The sequence below is a fragment of the Podarcis raffonei genome, chromosome 3 (genome assembly GCF_027172205.1).
Source record: "Podarcis raffonei isolate rPodRaf1 chromosome 3, rPodRaf1.pri, whole genome shotgun sequence".
Taxonomy (NCBI): domain Eukaryota; kingdom Metazoa; phylum Chordata; class Lepidosauria; order Squamata; family Lacertidae; genus Podarcis; species Podarcis raffonei.
Window position 1 is genome coordinate 84,498,196 of NC_070604.1, and position 20,720 is coordinate 84,518,915.

Below are 20,720 nucleotides of genomic sequence, written 5' to 3' on the forward strand. Positions count from 1 at the left end.
TGCACATCAAGTGAAGGTTTGAAGGGGACCCTAAACACATTGAATCCTTCTTTTAAACCTTTGCTGAAGGCCAAGGGAAACAGCCAGTGGGCATCAACATGTTTGGGAAAGGGGTGGGGCCAATGGACACACTTCCCTTCTATGCAGGCACTGAACATGTTGAGGCTAATTTCTGAAAAGTCTTTTCTGTTGTCTTGCAGTATCGTGGCACAATATTGTTAAGGGTTTGTGGGGGGCCATGTTTCCCTAAATTTCTGGGTGCCAGATCCTCCCCATAATTCCTGGATTTAGTAAAAGTTAGAATTAATCTAGGTTTGATTAAACGTTGCCAAACACAGAAACTCTCTGGATTTAATTATGCTAACAAGCTAAGCCAGCTTGGCAGAGCTAGCTGGATAATTGTAGAGTTGGAAGGGACCCTGAGGATCTTCTGGTCCAACCCCTGCAATGCAGAAATATGCAGCTGTCCCACAGGGGATCAAATGGCTGGCCTGTTACGTATTTAGTGGTCTGTGTTTGCCTGAGCTTGAGTCTGGACTAAGGATTCTGAGCTCCTGTGTTCTGATTCGATACATATTCAATCACAGAACATTTCCAGATTTGGGCCTCTGCCATTGGCCCTCGAACTTTGAGTCGTGATTTGCAGTTTGGAAGTTTAGACAGCCAATCACATTGGGAGCGGGAGTGGCCCAGGCTTTCAGAAATGTATCTAAGCAGTTGCTTTGCCTCCGTTTCCCAGTTCTGTAGTTCAATAAAGGTTCTTGCTGTTATCACTGTGTCTTGCCTCTTGGGAACCCACCTACACTTCATGGCCCACCAAAGAAACCATCAGAGGGCAAGACTGCCAGGCAAAGGGGAGTGGAGTGGGACCCCTTCTTTGCTGGGTGCTAGTGGGCAGAGGCAAAGGCTAAGATTAGGGTTCCAACTCTGAATGCCATAGGCAGGGAGGAAGTCCTTGGAGTTGGTTAGCAGCAAGAAGGAGGAGAGGCAGAACTTCATGAGAGCTGGGCATGACAGGCTGGAACAAAGAGACACACAGGGTGACTGTCTTTTGAGTCCAATGTTGTCCTTAAGGGGGAAGCCAGATCTCATGGAATCTGATTGCTCTGCAATCTCTCCAGCTAGGTGCAGGTTGTGTGTATATATATGTGTGTAAATAAAACACCACATCATAAAGACACCACAGTTTCTGCTGTGCCCAATTTTTGAAGGAAACCTGAACCCTCAGTAAGCACTTGGAACGCCTAGAATCTCACATCACTCAGAGGTGGGTGGCATGTAACAATATTGTTGTGCTCTTTGAGCAGTGAGTACTTCTATTGGAACAGTGCAAGGTTACAAGGGTGCAGGTCTTTTCCTTGTGGAAGAAGGTGGCAGGAGGCTTATAGGTGTTTTGTAATGTTTGCATGTACTTACTGATATACAGGTTGAGCATAGGTGGAGGCACAGTTTAAATATTCCAACAGCCCAAAGTAGCTTTGTTTTGTTTAATTCCGGTTTAGGATTATTGGATTAAATATTCTTATAAACCATTTTTAATAAGTGAGAGGAAGTGTGGGATCATGGCTAAGTGTGTACACAGTGAGATGGGAAGCACCACCTCTTAGCCATGAACTTGTTAGGTGGCTTTAGGCAAATCCAGTAGGATTCTCCCTTTCTCTGCTGTCACCAACATCCATTCCACCCAGCTGAAAGCAGGGACTGTCTTGTTTTTATTGAGCTTATGTAAGTCACCCTGAAACCCTTTTCACCTAGGATAAAAATTCCTTAAATAAATGAATATATTACTGCCTCCACTCCTGCCAGACCAGCAGTCTGGCAATCAGTTATTATTGTGTTTGTTTATTTATTACATTTGCATCTCATGTTTCTTCAGTCAAACTTAAGGTGGCATGCATGGGGTTACCAGACCGTCTCCTATTCTGTCACTGATCAAGTTTTGTTCATCTTTACCTTTAGACCAGAGTCTTACCTGGCTTCCCTTATGATGATGTTGTAAGAATTACCAAGGCAATGCATATAAAGAGCTTTGGACATTTGAATTCTGCTGCATTTATTATCACCATCACGGAACTCTTTCAACAGATGAGATTCATCATATGCAGAAAGCCGTATAATTTGGTTGTGATGAGTACCTATCATGCTTTGTACATTTGCTTGTGAATTGTGTAATTGTGCTCTTATCTTAGAGGCATGAACATAGCCAGAGAGCACTAGCATCCATCAATAGGAGTCAACATGGATGGAGGAGGGAATTTTACCAGCTCCACTCAGCAGATTAGCAGTTTGTAGGTGATGAAAGCCAATTATCACACAGCGATTGATGCAAGAACTTTCACACGTTCACATTGTAAAGAAATAGCCATTATCATATAGATACTATAATGAATGTAACTACTCTTAAGGGTTCATCTTTTTAAAAAGCTGATGCAAGAGCAGGTGGATTAAATTAAATAAACTAAATGCAATCTAATTAGCCACTAGATTAACAAAACAACACAAAAATTAGGATGCTCTCATTGGACATATTATGTGAACCCAAGCAGATTTGTTTACCCAGTCTAGAGAGGACCACAAAGAAGTACTTCATTGACATAATACAATGGTAAGAAGTTTGGGTAGCATCACTGATGCCAAAAAGAAGAGGCATTAACAAAAAAGGAACAAAGAGAAATGGCTGAACATCAAATGGACTGGGGCAGGGAAATAATGAATGAAGATTACAGGAAGTAACAGACAGCTGTACTGGGTGTGATAGTCTCAGCCCTTCAAAATGCAGCCAGCCCACTTGTTATATATGAGAAGAAAAGCTTTCTTGAATCCTTAAGGTTGCCTGTCTTAGAATTAAGTATTAGAATTTCAGGTCCAGCAGATTAACATACCGACTGCAGCAAGATGGAAGTGAGTCAGTCATCTAGTATTTCTGCACCTAAACAAACAGATTTTACTCAAGAAAGAAAAATATTTTTCACTTCCATTATAAATGGCAGGGATGTGGTGGCTGAGCTCTATCTACATCATAAGCCAGGAATCTGTCATTGGAATGGGACTAGTGTTACTATGCACACTTTTATCTTGGAGCTAGTCCCAGGGAGCTCAGTAGGACTCGCTTCCTAAACATGCATAGGATTGCTCTACATGAAGTGCAAACAGGGCATCCTTCACCAGCCTGGTGCTCTCCAGATGTTTTGGACTACAACTCCCACCAGGCCTGAGCAGCACATGCTGACTGGGGTTGATGGGAGTTGTAGTCCGAAATATATGGACAGCACCAGGTTGGTGACGGATGAACTAGGGTGGAAAACATGGGACCAGATCCAAGTGGTATTTGAGGTCATACATATCAGGCAGGTGTCCATCACTTTTGTACAGACATAAGGTGCATCACATGTAGTCTGGAAAAATAATGAGTAAGGTTCATTGTACCCACATATATTTAAAAGAAACACAAATCCTGAAATATTCCAGGGACATCATAAACCCAAGAGTTCCACTGAACTCACCAATAATCCTTGGCTGTTACATTTATCCTGATGCAGTTACAGCAAACAACATTTTCAAGAACTTCAGAACTCGAGATGCTCAGCATTGCTGAGTCTAAACAAACAGCATTGATTAACATTCTCTTTCTCTCATCTGGGCTATTTTGCTTCAGAGACGTCACAGTTAAAGTTAATAGCTTAGCAGCAAACCACATTTAAGGGAATGCCTGGCATTAACAGTTCCAGGCCCCAAACGAGATGCTTTGTGGTCAATTAAGCAATGCATATTATATCATATAGAGGCATGACTAATACTTGAGGATTAGTGCAAATCCCTTTCACTCACGTGCTTCCTGCTAAAATATGTATTCCTGCCCTACCATACCACTAAGATGGGCATCAGCAAAGATAGGCAGCCTAGGCTGCAAACAACCCTCTGCATACTTACTGAGGAGCAAGTCCAATAGAACTCAGTGCGAGTTACTTCCAGGTAAGGGTTGGCCTTTTAGAGACATCAGATGGTTACAACGGAGATAAGCCTCTTAAGAACACTAGAGGAAAACCCTTTCCAGGCAATCAGCTTAGAGTACAATAAATGCACAGACACTACTCATTTATTGCATGGGATTAAGACATAATGATACTGAGCATTAGTATAGTACTGTTGAGTGTTGAAAATGTTTCACATCCTACCTTAACAATCTTTTAAACGGGCCAGTAAGATAAGTCCATATTTTTATCTTCATATTGCATCTGGTCCAAATGCAGCGTCCAGAATGGTTTTTAGTGTTTGTTTCTCAGAACATACCACACTGGCTTCATTTGTATTGACTTCTGATTCATATAAGAGCAAAATCCCAAGTGCTGCTGGCTATTATTGCTAAACCCCTAAATGGCTTGAGACCAGGTTATCTGAAGGGCCCCCTACTCCCACAGGAACCTGACCATGCATTTCATTCAACACCTGTGGCTCCATCTTTGAAGGTGCATTTGGTGAGGACACCAAAGGGAACCTTCTTGGTAATGCAAGAGATTCTGGAACTTCTTCCTGATAGATATTTGGTTGGCCCCCTCCCTCTTGAGTTTGATGCCAGTTGTTGGGAATCACAGCTGGGGAGAGCACTGTTGTGTTCAGGGTCTGCTTACAGGTTTTCCACGGGCATCTGGTTTGCCACTGTGAGAACAGACTGCTGGAGAGCATTGATGTTGAGCCTGATACCGCAGACTTTTCTGATGTTCTTGGCAGGGTTGCAAAGGCTTTAAAAAAAAGAAATCTGCACCTTTAATATGTTTTAATCTCTTGTTGTGACAAAGTATCTTTAAACTGACCCAGCTTTATGCCTCATTCTAGCTGCTGTTTTAATTATTTAATTATTCCAGTTTTTATCTCATTGTTTTTATCGTATGTTTGTGTTGGGAGCTTTTTTGAGAATCAAAATGCAAGGTAGGCATTTTCTAAAATAATTAATTTTTCCTCCCAGGAGCACTGTGGTCACATGCACAGCATTCTTCAAAGCCAGAACTGGATTTAGTGTTTAGAAGGGCTCATTTCTGAGCCTCTAGTTTTAACATTGGTAAAGAGCCTTTCTTAACCTGGCATCACTATTTAGGCTCTCAGTGCATCCGCACCTGGGGTTCTGCTTTAGGATAGACAGAGAAAGGGGGGGTGCATGCGCCCGTGTCCACTCTTGGACACAGTACTCAAACACTCTGCTTGAGGAAACCTGAAAGTCTTATTCAAGAAATCAGTACAGTCTCAGCATTACCTCAGAGTACAGGATTAATCTATGACAGAGAAGGTACCTGGCTAAGAAGTAGCTGAGATGTTGCCCCAGCACCTGACACACCTCTCCCACTCCACCTTTAAAGAACAGGGTGGGACCATTCACCTACATGGTTCTTATCCCCATTGAGAACACTGTGCTCCCAAGTGTGTACTCCTGTGGGAATATGCATGGCTGAGTCTGTCTGCATTGGTGCAGGCAGTGGCACCTCCTTGGCAAGAGGACCTGAGTCCAATCCTTGGCCTCTCCTTCTGTCTCTAATTCAGCTGGTCCTGCCAGCTCGCCAGCTTCCTCCCTGGCTACCACGGAAACTTTGCTCTCAGAGGTTTGAGTGGAGACTGACTCAGGTGGCTCCTCCTCCCTCTTCTGTGCTGTCCAGCAACAGTGAGGTGGAACCCTCTCCCAAGTCACCACTTGAACTTTCCCACTTCCAGCCTCTGCCTTCTCCTCCTCTTCCTCCTCTGACAGATCCTACTATCCACCCCTCTGTCCCAGTTGATGCCACAGGAACTAAGACAATAGATGTAGGGGTTAATTTGTGTTTTTATATTGTATTTTTATGTTGTGAACCGCCCTGAGATATATGGATGAAGGGCGGTATACAAATTTAATATAAACAAACAAACAAACAAAAATGTGCAAATGGGTAACTGAGATATTGTAAATGGGTCATTGGCAACAGGTTTCTTGTGGGATTTTCACTGGAAGGGGTAAAGCAGGATTAAATCAGGGAAATAATGCCGGCTGGCATTTTCATGCTGACAACGCCATACAGATGGTGCAAAAAAAATTGCATGCATGAGGAACACTGATCCCACCAGAACACCCATCTAGACATACCGTACTTTTCCGTGTATAAGACTATGTTTTTTTACTCTAAAATAATGTTTAAAATATGGGCTCGTCTTATACACAGATAGTATCTCCCCCCATTTTCTTAAATCGGAGGCCCCAAAAATAGGGGACGTCTTATACATGGGGGCGTCTTATAGACGGAAAAATACGGTACTCAGAAACTGAGTGTGCATGTTAGGGTACCAATTGGACAGTGCCTGTATGAACTCACAAATGATGTCTCCCCATCCACTATATGGCTATGGAATACTGCACTAGTACCTCTGACTGGGAACTGCAGTGTGTGTTGTTTCAAAAATATCCACGCTGAGGTTGGTTTGTTTTTTAATAGCACACAAAACTACTCAAGTTCAGCTGAGCTTTGGAGCTGCCTCTCCAGAACCAGATTTGATGTTGGTGATACGAAGTGACTGAAATGACCTGCTTGCACTCCATCCATCAAACACCTGGACAGGGAGCTTTCCACACAGTGATCAAAGCATGGTTTGCTGTGTTGATATACTGGCGAACCTATATGGGGCTGAGCACTGGGGAGTGATAGACAAAGAGGGTTTGCTGACTACAGACTGGCACATCTGTTTCAGGCTGACTTTCCAGATGAAGGCTGTCAATAATCAGAGCGTACACAATCAGAACTGAAAAGGTTCAGATGATTTGTGCTCTTTGCTCAGTGTCTCTGCCACATGCAGTACTACCTCGTTTGGCAGGAGCCGCCTCTATAAATAAACATACACACACCTTTCTATAAATGGCACACCCTTCTAATTTGCAAATGACCTGAAGGCTTCCTGCCAGCCCAGTCTCTTAAACAAAGCACAGACACCTTTATAGTGCCATATGCCATGGTTTGTGACACTGTGGTCTGTCAGAAATCAGAGCACTGCATCCTAGGCAAAGATAACATAGACCAAGTTGGGGGGGGGGACAAAGATGTGCCAGCAAAAAGACATGTGTGATGAGGAAAAGAACAGAGCTGCCAACTTTTTAACTAGCCATGGTAGCATCTAGATTTGCATATATCTTGGTATTTTCTTGCATTCTGAATTGCCCTTTCCAGTAGCAGCCAACTGGTTAAAAAGTTCACTGCATTTTCTGCCCCCCCCCCCGCAAAAGAATTTGCAGAACTTCAAAGCACCAAAAGCCCTGATATCATTTGTAATGTCAGGTGACTGACCACTGGGCAGCCCTGCCCACCCAACAAATTTGGGTTGTGAGGCAGATCCTGATAAGGTAAATTGAGGGAAAATGTAGACCCAGAGCTCCATTCAGTGCCCCTGCTGGGCTACTTGCCAGTAGAGTGGGGCCCACAGTTCCAGTGGACTGCTTTACCAAGGCCTCAAAACGTATCCCTGGGCTTGATATAAAGGAGTATTTGCAGGCTGAAAAAATGAGGGAGCAGCAAGGAAGCTTAGTCCCCGTCATGAGTTATTTTCCTATTTCCAGTTGCCTCCAAGCTGCTTTTTTCTCCATAGGTTTCCAGATATTTATTTATAAGGGTACATTCACAGATTTAATCCAGTCAAGGTGATGCAGGGGGAGAAATTGAGGACAAATTGGGATGGAAAATCAGCCAGTGGAACACCAACATACCCTCCAACATGCTGAGTCCCAAAACTGGGATGTGTGTCTTCCCGTCCATGCTCCTGCGTAAATCATGTAACCAGCTAGAGATCGTGGAATCCCTAATTATGAGCTTTTTTCAGGGCTGTGCTCTCACAGCACCACAAAATGTGTGTTTTGGGGCATTGTGTGAGATTGTCGCCCTCCAACAAGAGCTTTCTTCAAGGCAATATCTTGGCGTGAAATCATGGCATCCCAAATGGCTGCCGTGCTCTTGCAGGAAAAAGCAGGATGTCCTGGTTTTTCCGGGACACTTTTGGGATATGCACCAATGTCATTCCTCCACTCAAAGAAAGACACAAAAACACTTGTTGGGACTTTGTTGCATCAATTTGCATGTAATGTGTAGTTTGTCCTTGATCCTCAGAGAACAGGCTGCTGCTACATTTTTATGCTGTTAACTGCCCTGTGATCTTTGAACTAAGGGTGGTATAGAAATTTAATATGTAAATTAAATTAATAAATACCACTGACAAAGTTCCAGCACTTAAGGCCCATCCATAAGGGCCTTCCATTGGGGATTATTCAGTTATTTTATAAAGTCTATTAATGCTGTGGTTACATGGTTATGAAGGCCATGAAATGATTTGCCAGTTGGAATTAGGCAGCAATTTGTATGAGAAACTGGCAGTGGTATGAAGGCAGCCATGGCTGATGGTTCCCTATGGGTACCAACGAGCTAGGGAAATTCAAGCATCTTTCCAGGCCATCTCTCAGTCAACCCTTCAGTGTGAGGTAAGTTTCATGTTCTTATTAATTTCATCAGAATATGATTGGTACTGGCTATCAGAGTGTTAGGCAACCAATCACGGGCCTTACCTCCTAGCAATTCTGGGCTGCATCAATAGGAGTATAGCATCTAGATCAAGGGAAGTAATAGTGCCACTGTATTCTGCTCTGGTCAGACCTCACCTGGAGTACTGTGTCCAGTTCTGGGCACCACAGTTCAAGAAGGACATTGACAAACTGGAACGTGTCCAGAGGAGGGCAACCAAAATGGTCAAAGGCCTGGAAACAATGCCTTATGAGGAACGGCTAAGGGAGCTGGGCATGTTTAGCCTGGAGAAGAGGAGGTTAAGGGGTGATATGATAGCCATGTTCAAATATATAAAAGGATGTCACATAGAGGAGGGAGAAAGGTTGTTTTCTGCTGCTCCAGAGAAGCGGACACGGAGCAATGGATCCAAACTACAAGAAAGAAGATTCCACCTAAACATTAGGAAGAACTTCCTGACAGTAAGAGCTGTTCGACAGTGGAATTTGCTGCCAAGGAGTGTGGTGGAGTCTCCTTCTTTGGAGGTCTTTAAGCAGAGGCTTGACAACCATATGTCAGGAGTGCTCTGATGGTGTTTCCTGCTTGGCAGGGGGTTGGACTCGATGGCCCTTGTGGTCTCTTCCAACTCTATGATTCTATGATTCTATGATTCTATGATTCTAGCAGAAATGGTGGGAAAATTGACAACTTTTCACCTTCTGTAAGGATAACAAACATTTGCTCTCGCCTGGATTCCCTGAGACAGTCCAGATGGAATTGTAGATGATGGAGGTCGTGTCCCTATGGAGGGTACCTCCTGCTTCATACAGTAAACTTTGGAATCTACCCATTAATATGCCTTAATTTAAAATAAATAAGCAGATAGCCAAATTTGGTTCACATAGGCTCTGTGTTTGTGCAGCGTTTACAACATCAGGCTTCAGACAGCAGAAACTTCAGCCCTGGCCTTGGCTCAGCCTCCGCTCATATGAGGAATGTGAGACTTGATTGTGAAATCTGAGCTCAGCACTGAGAACCGCATTAGGTACCTTTCCTGTATCCTCTGTGAACACCCTTTTATATATATAACAAACAAAGCACATGTAAAACGATTCTTCACCGGCCCACATTCATACCCAGCTGACTACAGCATTTCCTAATTAGGTTATACTCAATCTTTATAATGGCCTGTTAGTAATAGATGTGGTACTAGAGGGTAATGATAATCTCCGTTGATATTATTCACTTCCCAGGAATGTAGGGCAGAAGCTGCTTTGCTGGCTTCAACAGAGAACAATGGGAGAGAAGCGAACCAATAAAGCAGCTATGTCATCTTCTCTGGGCTGTGCAAATCCATGTTTGCTCTGTGATGTCTGACAAGCCGGAGGAGGATAATAAAAATAATAACAATAATAGTTTGTAAAACCACCCTTCGCTGTGATGCCGCAAGAATTTAGGAAGCTCTTAAAAAAGTTCACCGACTCAGGCAATGAAGATCTGGAATTGCCTGCTGTATTAAGAGAGTTGGAAGTCATGAATGGCTTCCTCTTACATTTTTACAATGAAAGCAAAAATGAGCTAATATAAATAATTGTGGGCTAAACCCCAAGAATATTTTTATTCCAAATTAAAGACAGCAAAGAGCCCCATTATTCATTCCAGATACCAAGTGCTTTCAATTTACCCATGAAATCAGTTGATACTGAAAGTTCCTCTCAACACCTTGTAGAACTGGGCCCCCAGCATATTAAAGATGGGTGCATTTTTAAAAATTGTGCTTTCAAAACTTAACCAAAGGAAAAGAGTCTGTTTACTGTTTGTAAAGTTCCCCTGTGAGCCATCCAATATAAGAATGGCTTGTAATGGCGTTCCTAGTCCTAGCTTGTGTCTCAGTAAAAGGATCTGTTCCTTTATGCAGAGTTGGGGAAGGAATCAACAACCTTGCATCAAACATTCCTTGAAGATGTACAAAAATAGTACATATTATGCAGGGCCGGATTAAGACTTAAGAGGCCCTAAGCACTTAAAAGATTTTGTTGCCCCCATATATCATATCTAATTCAAAATTTAAACACTAATAAAACATTAACATTATTAATAAAACATTAATAAAATTCTATTTTTTGAAATGAAACAAAACCTTGGCACAGTAAAATGGAAAATGATGTTTGTTTTTGCAAACTTCCACTATATTAATATCTGAAACATTTCCTCCTACTTTTTCTAATTGCAAAGTACTTGATCAGATCCTCAAAACTAACCTTCTGTAGTTTCTGTGGTGCCCCACTTCCCTTGAAGCCCAAAGCACGTGCTTGTTTTGCTTAACGGTTAATCTAGCCCTGGTCTTGTGATTTATGCGGTCAGTCATTTTTGTGGAAGTGAGTATCAACTTGGAATGCTAGTTATAGGCAGAATCAAGCCGGGAATGTAGCATGATAGGCAAAGCACACCATGGCTCCATTGAATAATAATCAGATGCAGTGCATAGTTAAACAATGGCGCTTGCTCTCCCAGGAGACAGTAATAGCCATTAACTTGGTTGACTTTAAAAGATTAGACAAATTCATGGAGGATAGGTCTACCAGTGCCTACTAGCCTGATGGCTATGCTCTGTCTCCCTGGTGGGAGGCAGTATATGTCTGAATACCAGTTGCTAGAAACTGCAGGAATGGGGACTGGTCATGTGCTTGGGTCCTGCTTGCAGGCTTGCCACAGGCTGGCTCCTATGAGACCATGATGCTGGACTAGATGGGTCATGGACCTGATCCAGCAGGCTCTTCTTATGTTCTTAATACTGCTGGCAAGAAGGGTAAGGAGAGACTATCTACTCCACAACACTGCTGATTAATCCACACCATTCAGAATCTACACTGTGCCATAAGTGTAGGAAGCAAGAAGTTAAAGGTGCCCCTAGGACAAAAATGTAGCAATACACATGCAGATATCATAGGTTACAGAGAAAGCAGAGGTAACCCACACCCTAAAATGAGGACCACCCAATCCACCCTGGCAAAACAGTATTCCCAATTCCAAATACGGTAATTGGATCTGCATGTAAAAGTAAAACAAATCTATTCAATTTCCCAAGAAAACTACTATTTCGGTTTGACCCACATCCTAGGGCTCACCCCACACTTTTGTTCCACATTTTTTAGGCACAGGTCCACACTTTCCCAGTCAGTGTCCAAGTGCTTTTTTATTTTTTGGGTCCCATCGCTTTCCTGGTGAAAACCCACTCTCTACTGCTGAATCAAAGCAAATGGCAATTCAGGTTTTCCATGGATTGCCATTTGCTCCGATTCAACAGTAGAGAGTGGGTTTTCACCAGAAAAGTGCCAGGGCAAAGACAAAAGCTGTTGGAAATGGCCTGCAAAGCCCAGACCTGTGCCTAGAAATGCAGAGCAAAGATAAGTGTGGATGAGCCCCCATAAACAGCCCAGTGTGCTTTGGCTTCCCCAGTATATATATTTGCAGGAAAACACAACTGACAGTTGCTTTCACAGGAAGACAGTGTACACATTTTTCTTTCATTGACATAGTCTCCAAGCAGAAAAAAAATAAAATCTTGAGCTGGAATTGCTTAGTGATAAATGTCACTACAAGTTAATTCCTCATTTTGGACCAAAACAATTTGGAGTTTGGTAGTTGTTGTGCATAGAAGAGATTCTGGAAGCAGAGTGATTGTAAAAGCAGCGGGAAAAACAGCCTAGGTCTCTGAATGCAGTTGATTCTTAGGGCATTCACATTCTCTGGAAATCATGATTACATTCCAGAAGGGAACTGCACGTATAGAGCCAAGGATCACTTCTGCAACAGAACCATTTACTTTGAACAATGTTTACTTGAAGCTACTCCTCCAAACCATCCCACACCTATTTGCCCTGCAATGGAAAGCTGTTCAGGAAGCAGCATGTCAACTTGCACTATTATTTGCAAAGGGGCAATATAACACCGCAGCTGGGTAAAGTCCAAGAATTTAATGTGCCAGAATGTTTGTACAGTAACATATTTTTCATTTAAGTTGCTCTGAATGTGAAAAGAAAGGCCAGTTTCCTTTTGGGCAAGCTACAAATTTCCTCCTTCTTCCATCTCTGTGGAAACAAAAAGGAAGATAATATCACTGAAATCTAAAGTCTCAGGAGATCAATGGCAATATAATGAGATTCTAAAACTGGGTTTATAGTCTGCCAAGAAAATTTTCAAGCTGTGCTCTAGGTATTCAGTTTAATATCCCTCTGTGAGAGTTCCCCACTCCCATAATCAGAACTAACCACATTTATTTGGACTCACATTTAATAATTTCAAAAATTAAAAGAATGTAGATGAAATCCAGATTAGAATTTTCTCATTTTGAAAAGCAGTGGAACATACTTCCCACTCAGATAAATGATAACAACTTTTACGTAAAATCTACGTACGCCAGTGTTCAACACTGCTTGGTCAACAATTAGTAACATTTCCCCCCCAGTTAGCTTCTAAGCCATATCCCAATGCAATTTCCTTTAGGAAACTCAGGTGTTCTCATGCTCAGGGTTGCTATAACTGAGGATGATAAAGAATTTTTCACCAGGTCAAATCTGGATGGAACCCTGGTGAATTTTTGTCTTCCCCCTACAGTGCCCAGTTTGACTTGTTTCACAAGCAGACCTTAGATTTCCAGGTGCCAGATAAAAAATTTATGAGTCAATATCACTCTTGGTCTTGAGTCATGTGCAAGTTATCTGATCATTAAACTGCTTTGCTCTTGCTCTTTGCTTGCTTGGTCTGGGCTGTGTAGAGTAGACTGAATGATGGGCAGATGACCCAAAGAAGGCAGAACCAGATACCAAAAGAGAGGTGAACCTCAAATGTGCTATGAAACCTTTTACTAGAGAAGAACTTTGCTAGGCCTGATGACAAATTATGACCACAATGTGTAACTCTTTATTAGAGGCAGTAGTCATTTCCTATCTCCTGCAATGGGCTGTTTCACAGCATGTTTTCAGGTTCATCTCTCTTTTTGTGGGATCTGGCTAGATCGCCCAACCTTTTGGCAGAAATTTAGAGCAGAGAGTTTTTGAGCATCTGCCAAGACCAAACAATCAACTCCATCTTACGAGAATGATGCCTACAACCCCTTTTATCAGATGTGGCCCCAGTAATCACTGCTTTGTTACCTTATAAGGCTGGGCAACTGCAATATGCTTTACAGGGCATTCACTCTACAATGCAAATTTAAACTGGCTACAAAACCTATTTAATTTTCACGGAACTTTAAGAACGCCAATTCTCTTATGGTGCTGCAAGAGTGGTAATTAGAAGCACTGATGAGCTGAAGACCATCATTATTCTTAATGTAATGAGGAGCATTTTTCAAGTACTGTAATATACAGAAATGGCTTTCTAAAATAAATGGTAGTAGGTTTTATTGGAACCACAAACATTTCAAAGTGTGTGTCTCAAGTTTCCATGTATTATATCTCCACAGTAATGTCTGCTCTGGAAGTTGCACAGCAAAGTTGGCAAGCGTATAGTCTGAAGCTTGCATATTTCCCCTGTTAAAGTACATAAACTGGAAGTGTGAGGCACTCGTGCATCTGCTTGCTGGTATTTCTGGTAAAGCACAGTGTGTCAATAAAATTATTTGCATACAACATAAGTTCTCTGATTTCCCTAGCTGGAAACGAAGGAATTTGTATTATAGAGATGAATTGTTCTTTGATTATTTGCAAGCTCAAGGTGGTACCAAGTACAGCATACTGTCTTTAGACAAGGGAAAGTACCTGAAAAAAGATAACATTCATGCCTCTTTATCTGCAATACCATACTTTTACCCTCCGGGCACAATTTAAGGTTCTTTTCCTTTAACCTCTAACATCATTACTGACTGAGACTCAACATTCACTAACTGACTCCTCCCTTACATCATATCAATATGAATTCAGGAACCTATTTCCTTAAAGTTTTATCAGCTGTGCAGCAGCTGAAAACAACTAGATCATGTAGAGAGGAATTCTTGGTGGCTGCTCCAGGAAGATCAAAGCCCAATATGTCTTTTGGGGGCGTTGTTAATCTTTCCTTTTTAGAAGGAAAGATTTTTACAGGCTGTGGTTAAGCTGTTAGATGGCTGGGCATTTTGGCACCTAATACGTATTACATGTTTGAACTGAATTTAGAAGACCATAATTTATTTTGCAGTGTATTTCATATTAACGGGACATGTTATGTTGTTGTTTTTTATAACCTGTATTTTTTGGGTTGGATATATATCGATACATATACAGTGGTATCTCGGGTTAAGTACTTAATTCGTTCCGGAGGTCTGTTCTTAACCTGAAACTGTTCTTAACTTGAAGCACCACTTTAGCTAATGGGGCCTCCTGCTGCCGCTGCGCCTCTGGAGTACGATTTCTGTTCTCATCCTGAAGCAAAGTTCTTAACCTGAAGCACTATTTCTGGGTTAGCAGAGTCTGTAACCTGAACCGTATGTAACCTGAGGTCATAAATAAAGATTAAGGGGAGGTAAAGTTTTGTGTACATGTGTATGTTTAGGAAAGGGCCATAGCTCTGTGATATAACATCTGCTTTGAATGCAGAAGGTCCCAGGTTCAATACCCAACATCTCCAAGTAGTGCTGGGAAAGAGTCTTTCATAGAATTGTAGAGTTGGAAGGGACCCAAGGGTCATCTAGTCCAACCCCTGCAATGCAGGAATCTCAGCTAAAGCATCCATGACAGATGGCCATCCAACCTCTGCTTAAAAGCCTCCAAAGAAGGGGAGTCCACAACTTCCCAAGGGAGACCATTCCACTGACAAACAGGTCTTACTGTCAGAACTTTTCCATATGTTTAGTTGGAATCTCCTTTATTGTAACTTGAAGCCATTGGTTCGAGTCTACCCTCCAGAGCAAGAGAAAACAAGCTTGCTCCATCTTCAATGTGACAGCCGTTGAGATATTTGAAGATGGCTCTCATATCTCCCCAGAAACCCTGGAGAGCCACTGCCAGTCAGTGTAGACAATGCTAAGTTAGATCAACCAATTTGGAATAAGACAGCTTCCTATTTAAAAGCTGTTTTTATGTCTGTAAGGTATATATGCGCATGGGTGCTTGTGCTTAGGGTTTGCACTTGGCATACATACATTATGTGAAAATATTTATCAAAAATGAGTTGGTCTAAGTAAGGTCTGTAACATATTTCATATTTGCAATCCATTTACATTTGATACTAGGCTATCATCAGTGCCAAATGTAACATATTTTGAAAAACGAGCCTTTAATAAAACTGTCAAAAGTGTACTGTTAAATCCAAGTGACTGCCAACAGAAACTTCTGAAAGGATGTCATTGGAAGGAAAGAAACAATGCTGGGTTTAGAAGTATCCGTGGTACTTGTAAAAGTTTCTAACATTATTTATGGATTTCCTATCCACTGACCAGCTAGATTGCCAACAACTGTTCTTGTTGTTCTTTAACGTTCAGTTAAAACCATTGTTACTCCTCTTAAATTGACAGGCCATTTCCTTTGTTTGGCATTTGAAGGGGAGGGGGGGAGGGGGATGCTTGGACATATATCTGAAATATATCCATAGAGACAAGAATGTTTATAGAATCGCATGTGTCAAAACCTTGATTCAGCATTAACTACATTACTCTTGTGAATGCCTTTTCATAAAGCATGCCTCCAATAAACACAGAGAATGCGTTTTAAAATTCCCCATCAGTACTGTTTCCCTGCCATATCTTTTGTTGAGCTGCGTTTGCCCATAATACAAGCCAAAAACACACTAGAAAGCAGCAGTTAGACCAGGGGTAGGCAACCTAAGGCCCGTGGGCCGGATGCGGCCCAGTCGCCTTCTCAATCCGGCCCGCGGACGGTCTGGGAATTAGCATGGTTTTTACATGAGTTGAATGTGTCCTTTTATTTAAAATGCATCTCTGGGTTTTTGTGGGCCCTGCCTGGTGTTTTTACATGTGTAGAATGTGTGCTTTTATTTAAAATGCATCTCTAGGTTATTTGTGGGGCATAGGAATTTCTTCACTCCCCCCCCCCCAAAAAAAAATATACTCTGGCGCACCACATGATCTGAGGGATGGTGGACCGGCCCACGGCTGAAAAAGGTTGCTGACCCCTGAGTTAGACCTTTGTTAAAGAGACCTACTTGAGAGAACCATTGTCATTTCTAAACTGCTGTTCCTGAGCAAGATTCTTAAGCCCATTGCATGAAAATCGTGTAAGGGCACAATCAGGGCCAGCTGCAGGTTTGAGAAGGCTCTTGGTGGGCCCTGGAAGCCTTACCTGGAGATAGCAGGTGGGTAGCACGGCAAAACAATACCAGGTTCCTGGGTCTAAACACCATTTTGATTTCCTATAATGCCCCCCCAGTAGTGTCCTTGTGGGGCACTGTGGGAAATTAAAATGGTGGTTTGACTTAGCTGTCCAGCTCCACTGAGAGTTCCAGGCACAGAAAACATTTTTAAGAGGACTCAGGGCAATAACAGGCCCTGCCAGCTGCCCAAGAAGGCTGGATGCTGATTTTGGCTCTGGGCAGTGGCATTGCGTGGGTGGCCAGCGCCCAGGACAAGGCAAGTAACCTTGGCACTGCCCACCAATAGTTGGAACGAAGGGGCAACAGCTTGGCGACCTACTCATGTGGCAGCCCCCGTGAGTGGAGAGCACGGCAGAGAGCGGGACAGAGAATTGGTCGGGAACAGGTATCTTTCTAAAGCCCTACAGAGGGTGTCCTAGCAACTGGCCATCAAATCCGCTCCTCAGTCCGCCCACGTAAACATTGGGAGATTTTCTCTGCGAGGAGGAGGGAACACTATTTTTATTTATTATTACTTCTTTCTTTCTTTGAAAATATGCTCCCCTAAGAATTTGCACACAGGGCAACCGCCCTGTGGCCCTGGCCATGCTACGCCACTGGCTCTGAAATCTGAAGAAGGAAGGAAGAAAGGAAAGAAGGAAGGTAAAAGATAAAGGGACCCCTGACCATTAGGTCTAGTTGCAGATGACTCTGGGGTTGCAGCGCTCATCTCACTTTATTGGCCGAGGGAGCCGGCGTACAGCTTCCGGGTCATGTGGCCAGCATGACTAAGCTGCTTCTGGCAAACCAGAGCAGCGCACGGAAACGCCATTTACCTTCCCATTGGAGCAGTACCTATTTATCTATTTATCAAACTGCTAGGTTGGCAAGAGCTGGGACCGAACAATGGGAGCTCACCGCGTCGCAGGGATTCTAAGCACCGCCCTTCTGATCGGCAAGCCCTAGGCTCTGTGGGTTTAACAGAGCAAATAACACTGACGGGCAGCACAAGTCTTTTTGAGGATTTGCCATGAGTTCACTGAGTGGACAGCCGGAGCTTTCTCAAGTGCTTGATCTGTATATAGAGGCAGCAACGAGACAAAAAACAAAACCCCATTCGCACTTAAAATATCACAGTGTATAAGCATTTCTCGCCGCCCCCTTATATTGGAGATTGTGTGGGTGGAAATTGTAATTCATGAAGTAGCCTTTTCCTTTCTTTTTTTATAACATCTGGTAATAGCACCCAGTAAAAGCAAAGTTGATAAATAAATAATGATGGCTGGGGTCATGCCATTATTTATTTATTCATTTTTGGTTATTTTTATACTGTCGGTTCAAAGGCTCAAGGTGTTTCACACACACAAATACAAATGGAGAAACAGGGCGGTAGCAAGATGCTTAAACGCAAGTCTCCAGTATGACTGTGATTCCTGTTTGATTGTCAGGAGTCAGCTAGAAGGAATCCTTAAATTGTTGTGGGATAATGTGTCAGGACAAGCAGGTTTACTAAACTTTCCCTCCCTCTAATCCATTTTAATTTGCAATTTGCATCACTGCAGAAGAAGAGACTTCTGCCGAACAGGAAGCAGTATGTCCATTTCCCCAGCCACTCTGGGCGGCTTACAGCACATGAAAAATGTAAAACATCAGACATTAACCTCACATCTCTTGGTCATTTTAAGAGGGCACCAATAAAAAAATCTCATGCTTCTTGTGTGAAGCAGTAAGCACAATTATATGTCACCCATCAAGCAATTTCACATACTATACTTCATTACATATCACCTGTTGGTATGTAGACCCCTCAACATCTTAAGGGATTGCCTTGCCCCATTTATATTTGCCCTTTTAATAGTATGACTGGATAAGCACTTTATAGGAATGTTGTCTATTGTACTTTGCTCTCATTGTTACCTGGTTTTTAACTGATTTTAGATGTATTTTGTGGTACTGCAAGACACTTCGAAACATTTTGGTAAAAAGTGATTAATAAATACAGTAAATACAGTGGTACCTCGGGTTAAGTACTTAATTTGTGCCGGAGGTCCGTACTTAACCTGAAACTGTTCTTAACCTGAAGCACCACTTTAGCTAATGGGGCCTCCTGCTGCTGTCGTGCCGCCGGAGCACAATTTCTGTTCTCACCCTGAAGCAAAGTTCTTAACCTGAAGCACTATTTCTGGGTTAGCGGAGTCTGTAACCTGAAGCGTATGTAACCTGAAGCATATGTAACCTGAGGTACCAATGTAATAGCAATAATACCTGCTTGATCTTTACATTCAGCTCAGAGTAGCACTATTAAAAGGGTGCCACATACGTTTGCCTTGTGAACAAGACAGAGGGCAATTATTGTGTCTATGTCTAAGTTGTGGCTGACTACTGTTAAGCAAGTGGCACTGGAACGTTGTTCAGACGCCTGCTTAGGATGCTTCAGTTTGTACAGAGCTTTTCTGTGCTATAGCACAACTATTGTTCATTGTATATTAATGTCAAGATGCTAAATATTTTTTGCTGTTTTATGAGTGTACTGTATTACATTGTTCTAGACACTTCGCTTATTGTGTGGTATATAAGCCTAGGAGCAAGGTGTGAGGAACCTTTGTCCCCTACATGTTGCTGAACTCTATCATTCCTGGTCATGGGCCATGCTTGCTGGGGCTGATGGGAATTGTACTTCGTCAACATCTGGTTATAGTAGTTCAACGCTATCAAATAGCAAATGGCAGAATGGATGGGGTTATGAAACCTAAGATATCCACTGATTCAGATCTTATCAGATGTGCAGAAAATCCAGAAGACAGATTTCACTTAACCTGTGTAACATGTAGGCCCTACAAGATGGGTGACCAACTGTCATGGAAGCTTTAGTTGAGGTTCCAGCATTGCAAGGGATTTTACTAGATGACCCTCGGGGGTCTCCTTCCAACCCTGCAATTCTATGATTCTGATACCCTTCTTAGCAAGGGCACAACTACTCACTCCTAGAGGTAGGTGGCAGGTTTTGCCCTCACTGTCGCATTGCCCAAAAGTGCATGGATTTACCATTCTCCAGGAACGAATGACGTCGCTAGCCCACAGTTGCGTGGCCAATGACACCGTCCCATTTGCCCACGGACGCATTGGCGCGCTGCGCCCCTTGTCCGCTGCCCAGGTAGCCCCTGACACACACGCAGGACCTCCCGTCGCCCCTCAGAGGCGGCTGCTGCTTTGTGGGTGAGGAGAGCCCTGAAAAGAGGCTCAACCTGCTCAGGCAAGCCTCTGAGCGGGAAGTCTTCCTGGTCCCTTCGGGCTGGCGGTGCCAAAGCTGCTGCTGACGGGGCTGGAAGAGCCACTCACCGTCGCCCGCTTGCTGCTGGCTGTCTTCCTTTCGTCCTCGCCTGGCTGGCGTCGTGCTGGAAGAGGCAGCATTTTCCCGTCAGGGGGCGACGTGAGGAGGAGGAGGAGGAGGAGGAGGAGGAGGAGGAGGAGGCAGCAGCACGGAGGGGCGGGTGCTATGGGTGACAGGCGGTCACAGGTGCCGCGGCCGCCTCTTGAGTCGGATGAGAGGCGCCTCCGCGCCCCAACCAGCTGCCGCCGCTGCTCCCCACCCTCCACCCTGCGCGCTGCTGCTGCTGCTGCTGCTTCAGCCGTCAGCCAAGGGCAGCTCTTCCGAGGCGGCGCGTGCAGGGACAGCAGCACGAGCCGAGCAGCTGCGCGCGAGGGAGCCGGGGAGAGAGACTCGCGCCTGGCAGAAACCAGTAAGTTGCTGCTCCTGCGAGCCGCTGTTTGCAACACGAGCAAGGGAACGGCTGGCTCTGTCGCTGCAGCCGCGGCGATCTGCTTACTTATTGTTTTATTTTGCATCTCCTGGCCCCGTGAAATCGTGGGGAGGGCAGGAGCGGCGCGTTGCATGCGGGCTTGGATCGGCCCGGGCTGGAGTCGCGGAAGGGGTTGTCG

General features: G+C 43.6%; 1 protein-coding gene and 1 long non-coding RNA gene across 3 annotated transcripts in view; one reads left to right on the plus strand and one right to left on the minus strand.

Moving 5' to 3' along the window:
• Positions 1-20,720, plus strand: part of CDC42EP3 (CDC42 effector protein 3) — a 64,947-nt gene that overhangs the window by 13,378 nt on the left and 30,849 nt on the right. The window contains exon 1 of one of the 2 annotated variants that reach the window (XM_053382824.1): positions 20,244-20,521. The exons of the other annotated variant lie outside the window; for it this stretch is intronic. The gene's annotated coding sequence lies outside the window, so the exon portion shown is untranslated. Of the gene's footprint in view, positions 1-20,243; positions 20,522-20,720 lie in introns of those variants that run through there. 2 annotated transcript variants of the gene reach the window in all.
• On the minus strand, positions 11,812-20,222 carry LOC128410948 (uncharacterized). The gene is made up of 3 exons (XR_008329645.1): positions 20,121-20,222; positions 17,700-17,856; positions 11,812-12,586 (listed from the first exon to the last, which is right to left on the minus strand). It is a non-coding gene; the product is annotated as an uncharacterized LOC128410948 (long non-coding RNA).